General features: G+C 42.4%; 1 protein-coding gene across 2 annotated transcripts in view; it reads right to left on the reverse strand.

Annotated features, from left to right (window-relative positions):
* The window catches only part of C6H10orf71 (chromosome 6 C10orf71 homolog), a 52,031-nt gene extending 46,511 nt beyond the window's left edge, over positions 1-5,520 (reverse strand). Inside the window, exon 1 of one of the 2 annotated variants that reach the window (XM_010411021.4) lies at positions 5,120-5,520. The gene's annotated coding sequence lies outside the window, so the exon portion shown is untranslated. Of the gene's footprint in view, positions 1-3,328; positions 3,450-5,119 lie in introns of those variants that run through there. The other variant, XM_019293948.3, reaches the window with a different exon arrangement.
* Between the last annotated feature and the right edge of the window lie 10,815 nt (positions 5,521-16,335).

The raw sequence follows: 16,335 nt of genomic DNA on the forward strand, positions 1-16,335 counted from the left end.
TCCTTCAATAACAGGTTTTCAGGAACCTTAAAGCATGGGATCATTTGTAGATGAAACATATGAGGTACAAAACCACTGAAGGTTTCTTACAAGCATCCTGACATTTTCCATCCAGCTGGTGCAGAGATTTTTGTTTTCTTGGTTTTGGTGTTTCCAACTCTGACCCCATAGAGAACCAGGAGTAGTGAAAGAGCAAAAATGAACTACAAACACACAGGTGTATGTGCACACCAACACTCACTGCAGGTCAAAGCAGTAACAAATACTTTCTATGACATCTGCCACAGTCAGTTGTACCAATGCTTCACACCACAAAATAGGCCAGGAACATCGAGATATTTTTCTTAGTCAGAAGTTACTGTCTGGGAACTGGCTTGCAATGGCTTAGCAGCCATAGTGAGCTGCTTCTCCTCTGCTCCTGAAAAAGCTGATTATGAAAGGGAAATATTCAAATAAGTGCTCTTCTCAAAACATTAGGATATCATTCAAGTTGAGTTCATAAGAAAGCTGGCAATACTGAAAGAGAATGCCTCAGAAGGTTCTTCTTCTAAGACAGAAAATCCACTTGCTTATCCGCAGATTTAGAAGGTTTCAGCAGAAACAAATTCACCATGGTAGGACATTTTCAATTTGTAAAAATAACTGTTAGTGTTTAAAGGCCCCTTAGAGAGCAAAACAGCTGAACCAGGCTGTGACTGTTGGCTGTCTACCTTCTCCACAAAACATTTTCAGGTTTGCTTATATATTGAACTTAAACCCAAAAAAGGGCACTTCTGTTTGCAAATGTAACTACTCAGGATGTGACTGTAGTTTCTCAACGATCATGTGACCTGCTTCAGCTTTTTTTTTTTTTTTTTAAGACACTGCAGAACAGCAAAACTCAGGAAAACTTGGGTGAAACCACTCCGTTGTCACAACTTCATAATGACCTTACTAACAAGCTGGATATCAGTTCCAACAGCATTTCTTCTCTTAAGTAAGTGATCTAACTTATTTGTTTTCCATTCTTTTTGGGAGCTTTTTTTCCTGAGCTTGGTGGGCTTACTTATTCCCCAGCTTAATTGTACATATCTTGTGTAAAACTTTGTTTCTTGGAGAAGAAACATTTTTTGAACCAGAGGGGTATTTTGCTGAGTTTTCTAGCTCACATTTCCTATTCTGGGTGCAAAGGGCTGGGTTGTGCTCAATCCAGAAGACACCGTGAAGTTAAATGCCTGCAGCTGTGCAGATGAGATGGCCGAGCTGCTGAGCACCTGGTTTGGCACTGTACAGGAAACAGTACTTCAGCAGAGTGTGAGGGAAAAGCTGACCTGTGTGCAGGCTGACTGCAAGCTGCTTTTGGACTCTGCGACTCTCCCTTTTTGGACTTCCGTGCTCCTGACTCACGCTGTTTCTAATGCTCCCTGCTGGCCCAAAGCAGGGCTTTCTCACAACCCGTTTTTTCCTTCATTCTTACTCATCTCCTCGTTGTGCAGGGAGGAAGTGGGGCTCATGGCTAGGAAGCCTCAGCAGGGCTCATATTAACACTGGGCAGTGTGGGCTAACGGGGATGAGGGAGCTGCCGGCAGTTCCATGGGCTACTGCCGTCCCGGGACGTTTGGTAAGGGGGCAGGCACCACCCTCTGGTGGCAAAAGCCTCAGCTTTTACCTAATGAGCTCCTCCCATACTACCCTGCTTCATGCAGACATTCACAGAAAATCACCATCTACATTTGGGGAATCCCACAAGGGCAGTTTGCCCCACCCAAGACATGCAGAACAGTTATTGCAGCTTGCATCCACTGGATATCCACTACTGCCTCACCTTCTGCAAAGCTGTCCACAGATCTACAGCAGTGCTCTACCCTGCAGGTACCCATTCTCAGGGTGCACACAGGAATTTGTTGCTCTCACTGTCTTTTTTTGTTGGCCCTTCAAGCCCTCTGCACCTTTCTACAGGCACTTCCAAGACTCCAGAGGAGTGGAGACTGTCCACCACATGGGATATAGGTAACTATTCTTAGAGATGTGAAGTCAGCTGTGACAGGTCCCTAGTGACTGACTGGTTATGGCTCAGCAATCAAACGGCACAAGTCCCATTAGTGCAGTAGCATTTGCTTAGAGCAAAGAGATGCAGACCCAGGAGCAGCAAGACACGTTTAACAACAAAAGGCGTTTTGCAATAGAGAAAATGCCTGCAGGTGTTCACATGGAAAGGTACAGGCAAGCTATATGCAATGGATGGAGCCGTACGTGGAACAGACTAGAGCTCAAACAATTCCTGTCTCCATGTCAGAGTTACTCCTGTGCTCATCTATTACTAGAGTGAAGGATTTTGCCTCTGAATTCCAGTGAAAGGACTCATTTGCTTGGATGCCAACAGCACCTATATTAAGAAATTTACACATGGCTGGAAGTTTTGCTACACTAAATACCAGCTAAAATACTTCCATTTTTATATGTTGGTTTTCAGGAGTGGCTTCCAGCAGGATAATTGCCTGTAACCTCTTTGTTGTCATGGGCATTCCTTACTTGACTCTGGAGTTGCTCAGATATCCCCTGTGAGCCATCCCTTTTTTCTACCCTGCCTCTAGGTTTCCCAGATATTTGCTTCCTTTCCTATTTGCTGTCTCAATTATGAATGGCACTGAGCTTCTGGCTGCTGCAATGCCATTGTCTGCTGCAATGAGGAGAAATATGAGTTGTTGGAGGAAGGGAGAAGAAAGTTACGTGGAAGCAGGAGGCAGCAAGCAAAGGGACTAAGGCAAGTGCTGTGCACTGTGAAGAACGAGGCACACGTTGCTGTTTATCACTGCAGCTTATGGCTAGGAGTGGCTTACAACACCTAATCCGGTGGGGAAAGGGAGCTCTTCCTGCTCCCTGATCTCATGCCCAAATTGCATTCTGCACCATTTTCCTCGCTGCGCTGACCTCTGGGCAAGGCACCGCTGTGGCGCAGAGCGCACAGGGACACCGGCGTGGCTCAGAATCTGTTCTCTGCTTGGCTCAGCTCTGCGTGCAGCACGTCTGGCGAGCGCTAAGCCTGCCCAGAGCTACACCGGGATCACACACTAGAGGCTCCCAGCCCAGAGTATTTATCTGCGGGTCCATCACTTGCTCAGCAGCTCTACCTTGCAGTGGGTAACCGCAGTGGCAGAGCACTGTGTTTGCAGCCGGCAGTGAGAGCTTCCCCGCTGCGTGCCTGGCTGCAGCACAGCTCAGCAAGCCCGGCTCCTCCCGCAGGCTCCCACAGCAGCTCCACAGTTCCTCTTTCTGCACTTCCCCCACGTGTAACGCAGGACCCATCCAGGCTGCAGTCTCATCTCCAGATTGCCCACAACACACTCACCAAGATGTTCCCCGGCGGTGGAGACGCAGCCCGCGTATCTCCCCCGCCTGCTGGGGCTGCCAGAGCCGGGGCACATCTCCCCCGCAGCTGCACGCTGTGGCCGAGCCGGGCACACCGCAGAGGGCAAACAGCACCGTCACTTGCTTCGAGGCGCTTTGAAAAATGATCCACAAGTCACTCGAGTGCGGGTATCAAATTCATCCGCTAGGCTCTTCCACACATAAGCAAATACTCTGCAAGTCCAGAGGGTTTATTCAAGATGTGTTAGTCTAAACCCTCTATAGAGAGAGTCAGAAATCCAGCACTGGGACGAGGGCACTGCAGAGTTTAAGGCATCATTTCTAACCCCCCCAAATGGGAAGGTTTTTGTACATCCCCGAAAGATCTAAATTGCAGATAAGATCAAACAGAAAAATGTGTATTTGAGTTAGTTAATCCACCTCTTTTCACCCAGGAAAAAACTGAAACAAAGAGAATCCACCTAACACTGTCTTTGAAAGCAAACAGTATTTAAGCAGCATCCAGTAAACGATATTAAACCTTAATTAAAAGCATTTTGAAAGTACGAATTGAAAATATTCTCTTTATTCTTGTGGGTTTTCAGAAATTTCCCTCCCTTTTTAAAAAGAAACTAATAACTTAATCTCAATGTATTAAACTGACCTACATAAAATATTCCATGTAAAATATTATTTCTGCCATAAAATACATAATCTGACACTGGTTTAATTCCATTAGAAAGCATACATTAAGGTCTATGTATTATGATCATTAGGATAATAAAAGTAATACAATATCACTTTTATTATGTTTGAATTTAAAACATTCTTCATATGGGCACAAGGAATAATTAAGGGGATGGAAGAAAGGTGTTTTTATAAAATTTATAATGAAATAAAATCACAGGCGAGAGCAAAGAGACTGGTTTTTAATATGGAAAAACAGAAGCTATGCTTTTTATGCCCACTGTGTAGCCTTAGACCTTCTTTTTCTCTTTGAATTTCCTTATCTTTATAACTTTGATTTTGGTCATTTAGTATAGCCAGTATAAGCATAGATTTCTACCTGTTACAACTCCTTCTCTGAGTGTCATGGAGGTTTTGGAGAGAAAACCTTTCTGCTTGTATAAAATAAGTTTCCAGACGTTTTCATTACGAAGAAAAGTTTGGCAAAAAAAAAAAAAAAAAGGAGTTTCAGCTCTGAATTATAGTTCCCAAAATACATTTGCTCTGAAACTCAAGATTTTTTAAAGCTCTTCTCCAGATTTTTGAAGCTTGATTTGTAATTTATTAAAATTTGGGAATAGAAATGTGATTAAGACCAGGAAATAAAAACAGATCTGTTGTAAGCCACTCAATATATCAGATTTTTTTGACATAACCCTGGAAGCCCCAGGGCCCACACTCAGCTCAAGGGTTTTAGTAGTCTGAAAAGCAGACACAAGATGTATTTCTGTAAAGATACCAAAATGCCTTGTTTTGGAACATAAGGACTATGCTTCAAGTTAAAAAGCAGTCATGTTTCTAGCATTCATTTTACTGGAAAACAAATGAAAACCCAGACCCCCCCCATACCTCAAGAAAATAAAATTTTTTTCCGCAAAAAGTGGACGAGAGGAGCTGGGACTTGCAATGTTGGACACCTTAGCAGTAGTAAAACTGAGTGCACTTAAGACATTAAAATTCTACTTGGGTTTCAGCCAGACAGTACTCCCTCCCAGTTCCCTGCTATGGTGGGGAATGCCAGTGAAAAGATGATGTTGATGTTGATGAAAAGCAGCTGTATTCCCACCTGTACTGCCACTCTGGCCAAAAAGCAGTGCCTTCATGTTCTGCCTGAAGCATGTGCAGGGGACAGGAGTTTAGCAGCATGCAGGAGTCATATCTGCCTTCAAAGCCTTCTCATGGTCCAGGCACCTCATGCAGCTACACAGCAGTTACATCATTTGGAGCTACTTGAGAAGGCTTTGGTGGAAATATCCTTGCACTGAAAAAAAAAAAAATTGAGCGTACATTTTTAACAATTTCCTATAATCATGCAACATTGACACTAAACAGGACCTTTCCTTTTTCTCTTTTTTTTTTTTTAATATTGATTATTTTTTCCTTCATAAAGTATATGGGAATGAATTGTTTTCTTCAAAGCCACTCCATTCTGAGGGCCTGGCACACTCTGAGCATCAGGCAGCATGGCTCAGTGGCTTTATGGAGAAGGGAAGAGCCAGGAGTTGTCCTTTTTATGAACAGAGTACTTGGCATAGAAGTCTCTGAAAAGGTTTGCTTCCAGCCCACAAAGTTTGCTTGCAAGAGGAAAAAACTGTCTTCTCTGCCAGCAATGAATCACATTCTGACTACTGGAACTACAAGGCAGGATTGGGATTCATGTTTTTCTTTAAAGGGGTGTTGGGCTATGCCATATCCTCACCTATTAGCATGTCTTATTAGCCTTAGTGTATCTGTAATCTTCCTTTTGATTTATAGCAGCTTCTCTTGTAGAGAGCTCTCTGGCTTGCAGTGACAAAACCATGGAATGGAAACAGTGCTAAGGCAACATAAAATTCTAGAATTGTATTTTCTCTTCTGGTCAAAAACTGGCACAGTGTGACCACATTTCTAGGATGCCCTCATTAACTTGACTGATAACACTTCACTACAGCAGGAAGCCTTGTATTCTATCTTAAAAATTATTAGAATCAACTATCCCCTTGGAAATAGCCAGAAATGGCATTCTGCTCAATGTCCTAACAGGCTAAAATATTTCCATTCCAGATTTTCGGAGAGCAAAGGTATATGCTTCTGGAAACCCAGAGGAGGAAATAGGTGAGTTTATGGTGAGATTTTCACTTCCAGACAGGAAGTTAGAGGCAAAACAACACAACTGAATGTCCTTAGAAGACTTTGTATACCTTTTATATGTAGAACATAAGCATCTGATTGAGTCTGTAGTTGGCTAGTGCTGCAGAGTCCTGTCATGTGACTGACACTTTAAATTACGTGTAGGGAGGACAGAGCATGGGACTCAGACCCTGAACACAGGCACCCTCCTGCCTGATGGATGAAGGAGGACCCTTCTGTACACACAGTGATGCCAAATCACAACACAGATCATAGTTTACACTTAAAAATTCTGCTTCCTCGCAGCAAAGACTTACAGAGGCAGAACAGCTGGGCAGGGCAGGAGGTGAGGGACTGGGAGGTGGATATGTGCATGTGCAGCTATGGAAAGCAGGAGTAACAGTTTGGAAGGATACAGAGTGGCAAAGGAGTGGGGATGGTGGATTTTGGTTTTGGGGGGAAAAGTAAAGCCCTAGCTCTAAAACTCAGCTGAGACCTGCACACACCAGAAGCTGAAGCTGTTCATTATCATAGAATATCCTCGAGCCCCTTAGCCACAGGTTCACATGGCTTCATGGTATGCTGGGGTTTGAAAGAATAGACTCAGACTCTTCTCAGATACCTAGTCTGGCTCAGCATTTTCTGTTTAGGGATTCATTTAAAGTTTGGCACATCTGAACCTCAAAGAATGTATTTATTATTTAATGGTGTATACTCACTGACTTGTTTTCAATATTTGCAGATTACACATATGTTATTATAGGAGTTATTCTGGGAGCAGTTCTAGCAATCAGTTTTGTAGCAGTAGTAATCTGCATGACCAAAACCAAAATGATTGACAGTGTCTTTGAAGGTAAGAAAAACATACTCCTAATCCCTTATCCATAGATCTAGCTCTCCTCATCTTCTGATACAGCAGGTCTGAGCTTCAGTGTTAGCAATTGTGTATGTACAACAGCTCTGGTTTTCCTGAGAAGAACTATTTTAGAAGTGTCTGAATTGCGGGACTGCCTAGAACTGCAGATTTACATTTCAGTATAACCAACTCTACTCTTTAGTCTCAAACTTGTTTCTCATGATACCCTGGGGATATGCTACAACCAAACTCAAAACAGACAAAGTATTAGCTAAGATACAGCTCTGACAAAATTGTCATGCGATATTCCAGCTGCTAGAATCAAGAAGGCCTTTAGGAAAGTTGCATGCTACAACTAATATCAAAGAGTTTTTCCTCAGAAAGGATGGCTGGATCTTTACCAGCTGTAACTGTGGACTCCTAGTTGTCTCCTCACAAATTCTGTGGAGGCCTATCATCCCTCTGTTCCTTGTTTTTAACTAATCACATTTTCCTCTTCTCACTTTAGAGTCAGATGGCAAAATGGATAGAAGGTAAGAGTCATCATGTTTTCTCTTACGCACAACTTTTAATTTCTCTCTCGTTATGCATGATGCTTCCCCACATTTGAATGATTGCACATAACACACATGATAAGGCTCTAGAGGACTGGGATATCTAGTGAATCTGCATGGAAAAAGGAATTTTCTTCTAACAGCATTTTAACATTTCAGAAACATGCAAGAAAACTCAGCAGACAGATTGTTTTTAAAATTAAAACCCTTCAAACACTTGTGATGAAGCTTTTTTGTTTTTTGGGGTTTTTTTTTGTTTGTTAGGTTTTTTGTTTGTTTTGTTTTGTTTGTTCTATGTATAATAACAGCAAACTCTGGGTAAATGGCTTCATCTAAGGTTACTGTGTCTGGATCTCAGTTCTGAGAACTCCCTTCACTCCAGGCTCTTACAAGTCAAGGTCACGCAATGATCATTCCTGCTGGAAGGGATGCCTCTTTGCCCTTCACCATCCTCCCCCTTACCCAAAACAGTAAGGCCATTTTAGGGTTTGAGCACCTGACCAGTTCATCAGCAGAAGAGCAGGGCCAGCCTTCGTAGGCAATGGTCACTCTGCATCTCCCCCAGGGGCAGGCAATGGAGAAGGGGACAGGAGCAGAGACTCTGGACTGCAAGTTGTCTGTTGGCTCATGGTAACCTACAGATGGTGACTCTTTTGTGTTCCTTTGAGACATTTTATAAGTGACTAAAAAAACCCCAAACATTAATTAATGAGCATTCTCATCAAGTGAAGACAACAGCTGTACTCGATGATCTCAGAAATGGCTTTTGGCCTCTCTCAGAGAGCTGGATAGAAGGATGTCCCTATCACAGCCATTCCTCATAAAGAGAGCACAGCATATGTAAACACAGAATTAAAGATCAAAGCAAGGACACCCTCTGCAGCAACGGCTTCAATGCTTTGTGTGCCCAACAGAGAAGGGCCCCAGTCCTGAAGGATTTGTTATTTTCCCAGGGAGACACTCCCCCAGTGGTAACTGGCACAAAATGTTTCCTTTCTAGTAACACACCATTCTCTGACAAGACTCTGGCAATTCCTGTGCATTAACCTGAAATAGATTAGGACTATGATAAGGTCAGAAGAACAAACATAGAATACTTGGTAAACTTTATGCTGCTTTCAGGACAGTAAAGACAGAACAATGAATAGGAAAGTCATGAGAAAGAGCTAAGCCAGAACAGAAAAGCCAAAGACCAGAGTCAAGAGAAAAGAGAATAAAGGGATGACAGGGACAAAGACAAGAAGAAACATGGAAGGCAGTGGTAGATTTACTGCCTGGGTGAAATGCAGATGGTATGATCTATGAACTGTTCCACACTGGGCTTCTCTAGCTCCCTTTGCTGTTTATTATGTGCCATATTTTCCTTCAGAGACAGTCTGAACATTTATTATATCATCCTCTGATCTTTCTAGGGGAAGTGACTGACTTTGTGGTGGCAGCAAAATTTAATGTCTTTAATGGTGACCTTACATTGACCTCTTTCGTATTTCCTTATCCCAGTCTACAGGCATTTGCTAAAAGGTAGAATGAAATTTCCAGTTTCATGACAAAATTCTGGTCTTAAGGCTGGAAGTGTGACACAATACACAAACATTTTGCCTTAGAGCCACTGACAGTGACCAGTGAGAGAAACTCTAATTTCACAATGTTTTGGGGTAAAACTATTTATGTTAAAGACTACACTTTTATGGCTAAGTAGGAAAAAACCTAGTAATCCACTGTCACTTCTTAATCACTGTACTTTTCAATTCTGCTGTGGTAGTCTGTAATTTACCAGCAAATCTTTGTTCTCATTCACTTCAGGGCATCTATGTATTATTCTCTGGTGGGTCACTAGGGGATTCTATAATGCTGGTGTTAATCTGTGGAAACACTATAGCCTTCTACTGGTCTTGAGGAAACCTCTGGCAGTAAAAATACAACCAGAGCCATAGCAAACATTTAAAAATGCCCCTAATAAACTAATCCTTAGTAGGATTTATTCAGGTCACCAGAGAGGCATATGGTAATTAGGTCTAAGTTGATTTTATCTACCTGCTTCAGTTCCCTATGGATTTGTAATTCATGGAATTTTTAGACCAGTGGCTAGTCCTGGAAAACCCTCTGATAAAGTGAAATCTATCATCTGAAATCACCTGATTTTCTCCAACCAACCATATAGCCATCCTGAATCCCTCAGGGACAGGCAACCTGAAACCCTCAGTGTTAATCGAGAGACCATCTCTTCAGGATTGGAGAGGAGAACTGGCAAATCTTCTGCAAACAGCTTAATTTTCTGCTTGACCAGTGATGACTATTAATGCTTGTTCAGGAAAAAAAAATACTTAATCCAACTGATAGAACACTCAAACAAATTCACCTTTAGCCAAATTTTGTTTTAAATTTCACGTCATTATTCCCACAAATGCCATCAGTCATTCAATATTTCCCTAGCTGGGACATACTCTGAGTGAGCATCACCCAGCACTGTACTTTCATAGCTGATGGAGTTGCTCAGCCTTGTACCAGCTGAAGGCCTTGATGCAGATTATCATCCTCTAGGTCAGAACCCCAGTTAGCTGGTACTGAACCTAACCAACCCATTCCAAGAACAGATTTTCACTAAGAACAGGAAGTATTCAGATGTGTCTCCCTTGATAATTTCCAAAATACTAAAAAAAAAGTGTTTCTATACCCACATGATAATGACAGCTCATTGTGAAGTAATTAATAGCATTTACCAGTTTATTTAGTCAGGTACATAACATTAAGATTTAAACAATTCACAATGGGTTGCCCTTAAACTCAATGGGATATTTACTAACGCTTGAGAAGAAAAAGGCTTGAGGCAAGATTCTGTCAGCCAACAAAACAGCAATTTATACGTCAACTGACAATTATTTAACGTCCTCTTTTTTAATTAATAGCTCATGTCAGTATCAAATGCCATCTTGGTGTAAGCTTGGTAAATTATAATGCCTAAAATTTTCATGCAAGTTTAATGTATTCATAAAAATGTCTGGGCACATTTAATGCTGGCAATATTTTGAGTTAACTACAGTGCATGTCACCTAGATTTATTCTGACAGGAGACAAAGAAAGAGACCTACAGAGACAAGGAGAAGGGTGGAGGGACAGAGAATGTTTACTAAAAGGGAAAAAGTACATCTTTTAAACCTGCCACAAATTAATCTGTTGTCAACACGTCCTGGGAAACAGCGCACACAAAATTCCTCATGCAGCTCACTGGGTTCTACAGGACTCCATGTAAATCATTCAGTAGAAAATCAGGTTTTAAATGCAATACACAAATTCTTCTGACATTTGATGGAAGAGAGGAGGAGCTTGGGAGCTGCTTGCCAGGTGTTTTTGACTTCTAAGGGACCAACTTCTCTCTCCTTTGCTAGGCTGTGCTTGAGAAACACTGGATACTTTTGAGAACTTTTGAGAATTCTTTAGGTGAGTGGAGGTGGTCTTGGAATGTTAGTGCACCTTGAAAGCCTCTAATCTGTGCTAAAAGTCTCTAAAACCAGTGCCATACATTGCATAGGAGGTGAAATCATCCACTTTGAAAATATAAACATTGGAGGTGGATGGCATGGAAAAGACTAGGTTTGGGCAATCATATGTGCAGGTTTCAATGTTGAGCTGCAGTTTCTTCCATCAGAACTGTGGCAGCCTAAACATCTGAAACAAGAGTCTTTCTCTTAGCATTTTGTGATGTTCAGGTCTGTAGCCTGACAGGCAGGGACAGTGAACAAGATCTGATCTAAAAATATCATATCCTTCAAACAGGTTTAAAGTCAGATAGAAAGAAAAACATCTTGTTTTGGAGATGAGAACAGCTCTTTCTGATCCAAATAGTCCAACTTGGTCTATAACACTGAATTGAAGAATGCATCATTTAACAACTAGGAAGCCAAGAACATAGACATGAGTCCCATCACCTGCAGATGAGAGACACAATCTGTCTAGTCACCAGAGTCTGAGCTCACAAATAAACTTTAAATAAACTTAACTGGAGATATAGTTTTGATGCTAGAGTGGGTACTTGAGAAAGCCACATGTGGGAGTCCTTTGGAAAATGGTCCCAAAATTTACAAATCAAAATCCGTACGTAAATACAAATTGAAAAAAAAGGGATTTTGGCCTTGTCTGAGAGTGTCACTGGAAGAGTGGGTCACAAGGGAAAAAGGTCCATATGGAGAACACAGGTTGCCCAGGATGCTGGGCACTGAAATGCATTGCAGCCACTCAGATACTGGGGCAGCTATTCACAGGTACCACTATAGGTTCAGCCCACAGCCTGGCAGCAAGTCGCCTGCTTCTATCTTTACTCTCCTAAAACAAACCATTTTTTCTTTTCCTCTCCCAGGAATATTCCTTTTAAACTATGCAGTCGGTTTCATCTTCTTGGGTCTGTAGCAGACCAGCCACGTAGATTCAGCAGAATCTTTGACACCTCTGGGTGAATGGATTCTCTCAACATCCCTCAGTTATGCCCTAAGCTGTTCTTTCACTTGCCACTCTTGTTTCCCCAAAACAGACCTTCACGAAGTCTTTCATTCTGACAAGTAGCATATTCTATGTACAATTCAATCATCAGGTCAACAAAGTTGTCATAAATTGTTAGTGGTTTACATAGAAGGAAAACCAGAGTTTGGATCTTCAATGATGCAAATAAGCCTTGCAAAATCAGTCACAAATTATTCCTGTGTGGTCTGTTTTGACTGCAGAGCGTCTATTCACATTGCCACCATGGCCAACAGCCAGTAGTGAAGAGCTGTCAGGAGAATGGGAGTGGAATACAACTTGGAGGGCTCCAGTCCTCTTAGGCAGAAGTGCATTTGAACTTCACTGAGTAGATACCACCTGCACAAGATGAGTCTGGCCCCTTTGATACACTGGGATAGACCCAAATCCTCACTCAGCACTGTAGGGATTGGCAATCCAACCAAGAGGTGGTTGATAGACTGAAGGCTGTATTCACTGCTTTAGGTTTCCTCAGCATGCATCCTAGGAACTGAGTTTAATGGAAAATATTTTAAAGCTTCACAAATGCCATAATAATGCACACTATTGCAAATAAATTTGAGTAGAGATGATCTAAACAAATCCATGTGTGTGTAAATGTTAAAAATGGGCAAATGATCTGAGCAGAAATGGCTCTCAACTCCTTGTACATACACATTTACATAAACAAAATGTCAATACCCATTCTGTGTTGAGGCAATAGTTGCCAGTGACTAGAGCAATAAATTGGTATTTCTACCTACTTCTGTCACTGCCCTGTCTAGCTGAACTTGTTCTTCTGAACAACCTTGGACAAGTCACTGGCTCAGGTTACCCCTTCCATAAAATGAAATTAATCTTTTTATAACACACTTCAAAATCAAGGACATTAAGCTTTGCACTATGCTGGAGACAGCAGGCTTTAAAAAGCAGCACTAAGACACTCTGTAGGCTCTCAACTCCCTTAGCACCATTCCTGGATTGAGGGAATACTTTGTATACAGGCACACACACCCTGAAAGACAGTGAGATATATAGATAGATAGATATATAAATATATACTACACACATACATATGGCACAAACTGCTAGGGTGAAATTAATTCATTAAACCCGTTTCCAGGATACAGCATATCTCACTGATGTCAGCTACCAGCCTGATGGGCAGAGCCACACTTCTGGCTATTTTTTGCTCCTCTCTGGCCAGCCTCCACATTCCCTGGGAAGGTACCTGGCCCAGGGCGCCTGTACTCCTCTTGGGTCTGGGGACTGCCTTTGTGGTTGACCTTTTCACAGCTGCCAAACAGGGAAGAATCCTTACTCCTTCCTACCCCTCTGCGCAACTGTTTGAGGCTAGTCTTGAATAGCTCTCAATAATTTGATTGTAAGAGTTGGTGCCAAACCTGCTGAGTCAGGAGAATGCTTTCCTGGTAATATTCAGACACCTGTCACAGGCAATTCCTTCCACAGCCATCGTGGTCGCTGCTGGCAAACTTGCTGGTGCAAATGATTCCAGCAATAAACGAGTAATTCTACCCTCCCCTCGAGCTGCTGCAACTCTGGATAGGAAAAAAAAAAGGAGAAATGTTTCTGGAAGAGTACCCTCTTCACCCCTGTCAACAGGCACCTAGGGTAACTCAAATATGAAATGCCACCAAGCAAATAACCTCCTGCTCCCTGACAGCACCAGCCTGCCAAACAGACTGAATAGCTTTGTGTTGCCTAGGGCTAGTCAGAGAAGTGACAACATGGGATTAGGTAGGAATGAAAGCTGCTATGATAGCTAAAGGACAGCTTAAAACCAACAGAAACCAAGGCCTCTTGACGCAAGAGACTCAAGAGTGCCACAGGTGTTAGTCAGACAAGAAGAGCATCAAATCAGAGCTCCTGCATATTCCAACTCACCGATTTTCCTGTATCACATTTAATTTCTGCACACAAGTTCACACTAAACTTATGAAAAAGGAATCACTGATTTCAGGTCCTAGGAGCTTTTGTCAGTGACATTTCAGAAAATAAGGTTATTTACAGATCCTTTTTTACGATCATGTGTACAGTGTATCACATCACTTTATTTCAGTTCCCTGATCTCTTACTGTCCAAGAGTTCTGCCTTGAATAACTTGTATTAGCACAGCTGTTTGTTTTTCTCCTGATTGTTGCTTATAACCATCCACTCTCCATATTCCATGTGTACTTTACAGCTTGGTGTCAGAGAACAAACAGCAAGCTGAAAGAAATCAATGAGTACCACAAAGTGATCCTGACTTCTGCCTCGTAGGCTGCAAATGCTTGGGGATCCATGGTGTATTTCTCAGCAGTTCACGGAAGTTTATGGGCTTAAAGGCTTTCCATATAGATTTAGATGGGGTTTAAAGACACTTTGCAGAGGCTCACAGAGTCAATGGAAAATTTGTATGGTCTTCTAAAAGAAAAACACAGAAAACCACTGCCTGAAAAGTAATTAGGTTTGTGTGTGTCTATGTGTGTGTATTAAAACAACACCTGGCCCACTCCCAAATCTTATTTACAACACAGGCATTGAAATGCTTGTGCTGGTCCAGGAGAGGTAGAAGCTGGGGATACGAAGAATAACTAACCTTGTAGGCAGAAATACACTTTTTAAAGTGTTTGTGAACTGGTTCCTTTGAATGAGCTTCCATGACTCCCTGAAGGAGAGCAAAGCATGGGAGCAAAGGATGTCCCACCTCTAGAGAAAGGCCTGCTTCACCTCCCCCCCTTCCCAGCATAGCTGTATGTTCTGCTCAGGCAGTCACCCTTCTCCACTGCCTCAGGGAACCGGCCCTGCCAAAAATCAACGCAGTAGAACATAAAAATAATTTTCAGAGGTATCAGGTTGTTCAAGGATGTCTGGCACAAGGGAATTGGTAAAATATTGCAACTGAGGTGCCAGGGAAGGCTGGACTGTCCTGTCTTGAAGGAACTGGCATTGTCAACAGTGGGAAGATTGTGTGAGAGCATCAGCAAGACAGCCACTATCTTGGGGTGACTTACTGATTGCATTGGACTACATGGAGAAGAGCACTGGCCTCCCAGCCAGTCTCTTGTTTGCTCTTTTTATATGGAGAGAATTGAGTTACTCAGTATTAGACCATCTAGGCAATCACTTAGTAACTGCTTCCTAGCAGTTCCTTGCCAGCTTCTTCTCCTCTGACACAGGCAGGGGAAGGGATCAAGTGAGCATCCCTGAACCTAATCCATTGCTGATTCACCTCAGTGAGCTCATATCACTGCACTGGCCTGTTCTGTTGTTAGAAGTGGGAAAAATACTGTAATTTTTTTAATGGCTACAGATCCAGACAGAAATTTGTGTAGCACTTTACAGGCCAAAGTCTGTTATTTTGTGTGAAGAAATTTTTGATGATTTCATAAGCACAGCCTATATCAGGTCCCTAAATATGTTTTGAAATGCCTTTCCTTTCTTGGAAAGAGCTGCCACAAAATGGAACAAGCTGAAAAATATTGTTGCATAACTGTTACCTCTTGGGTAATGTCAAAGCTGTGTCACTAAAAGCAATTCCTTGTGTCTGCAAAGTGCCAGACCAGTGCAGGGAAAGGAGAGCTGAGACAATCCCCTGGTACATCCAGTGTGGTCACCAGGCTGCAGGCAAGCAGGCAGGTACAGGTGAGCCTTTGTCCTTGCATTCCAGCAGACACCTTCCCTGGCTGCCCTGGAAGGTCCCAGGGGCTGGGCAAAGCAGGCAGAATGGGAACTTAGCTGTGACTGTGCTGCAGGACAGTGCAGGCACTGCCACCTTACAGAGTTGTGCTGACTCGCCCCAGCCCCAAACCACAGAAAGAAATAGGGGAGGAAAAGGAGCAGAACAGAAAAAATCCCTCTGATTCCAGCCTATCTGTCATAATATGGTCTCCCATGGACTGTATTCAGTCAGACTAGAAGGATGAGAATCAGAATCTTACAGAGCCTAACAGGGCAGTGAATTTCTCAGGAACAGAAAATTTTGGCAGAGCATTCTAAAAGACATGAGTGACAAAATTTCTCTCAGAGAAGGAAAAAAGATGGAGGCAAATTATGTGAAGCATTGTCCTTGCCCACCAAATCTCCGGTGACATCTTTCTTTAGCAAAGACACCAGAAAATACTTAAGTAGTTTTGTAGGAGTGGGACTGCGATGAAGTTCATTTCCCTGTGGAGTCTTGAGATTTAATAAACAAGTCGAGGGCTGCAAGAGAAGATCGTATTTCCAAGCACTGACACTAGATGGAGTAAAACTGAATAAAAGATTTAGAGC

This window comes from Corvus cornix, chromosome 6 (assembly GCF_000738735.6).
Source record: "Corvus cornix cornix isolate S_Up_H32 chromosome 6, ASM73873v5, whole genome shotgun sequence".
NCBI classification, from domain to species: Eukaryota; Metazoa; Chordata; class Aves; order Passeriformes; family Corvidae; genus Corvus; species Corvus cornix.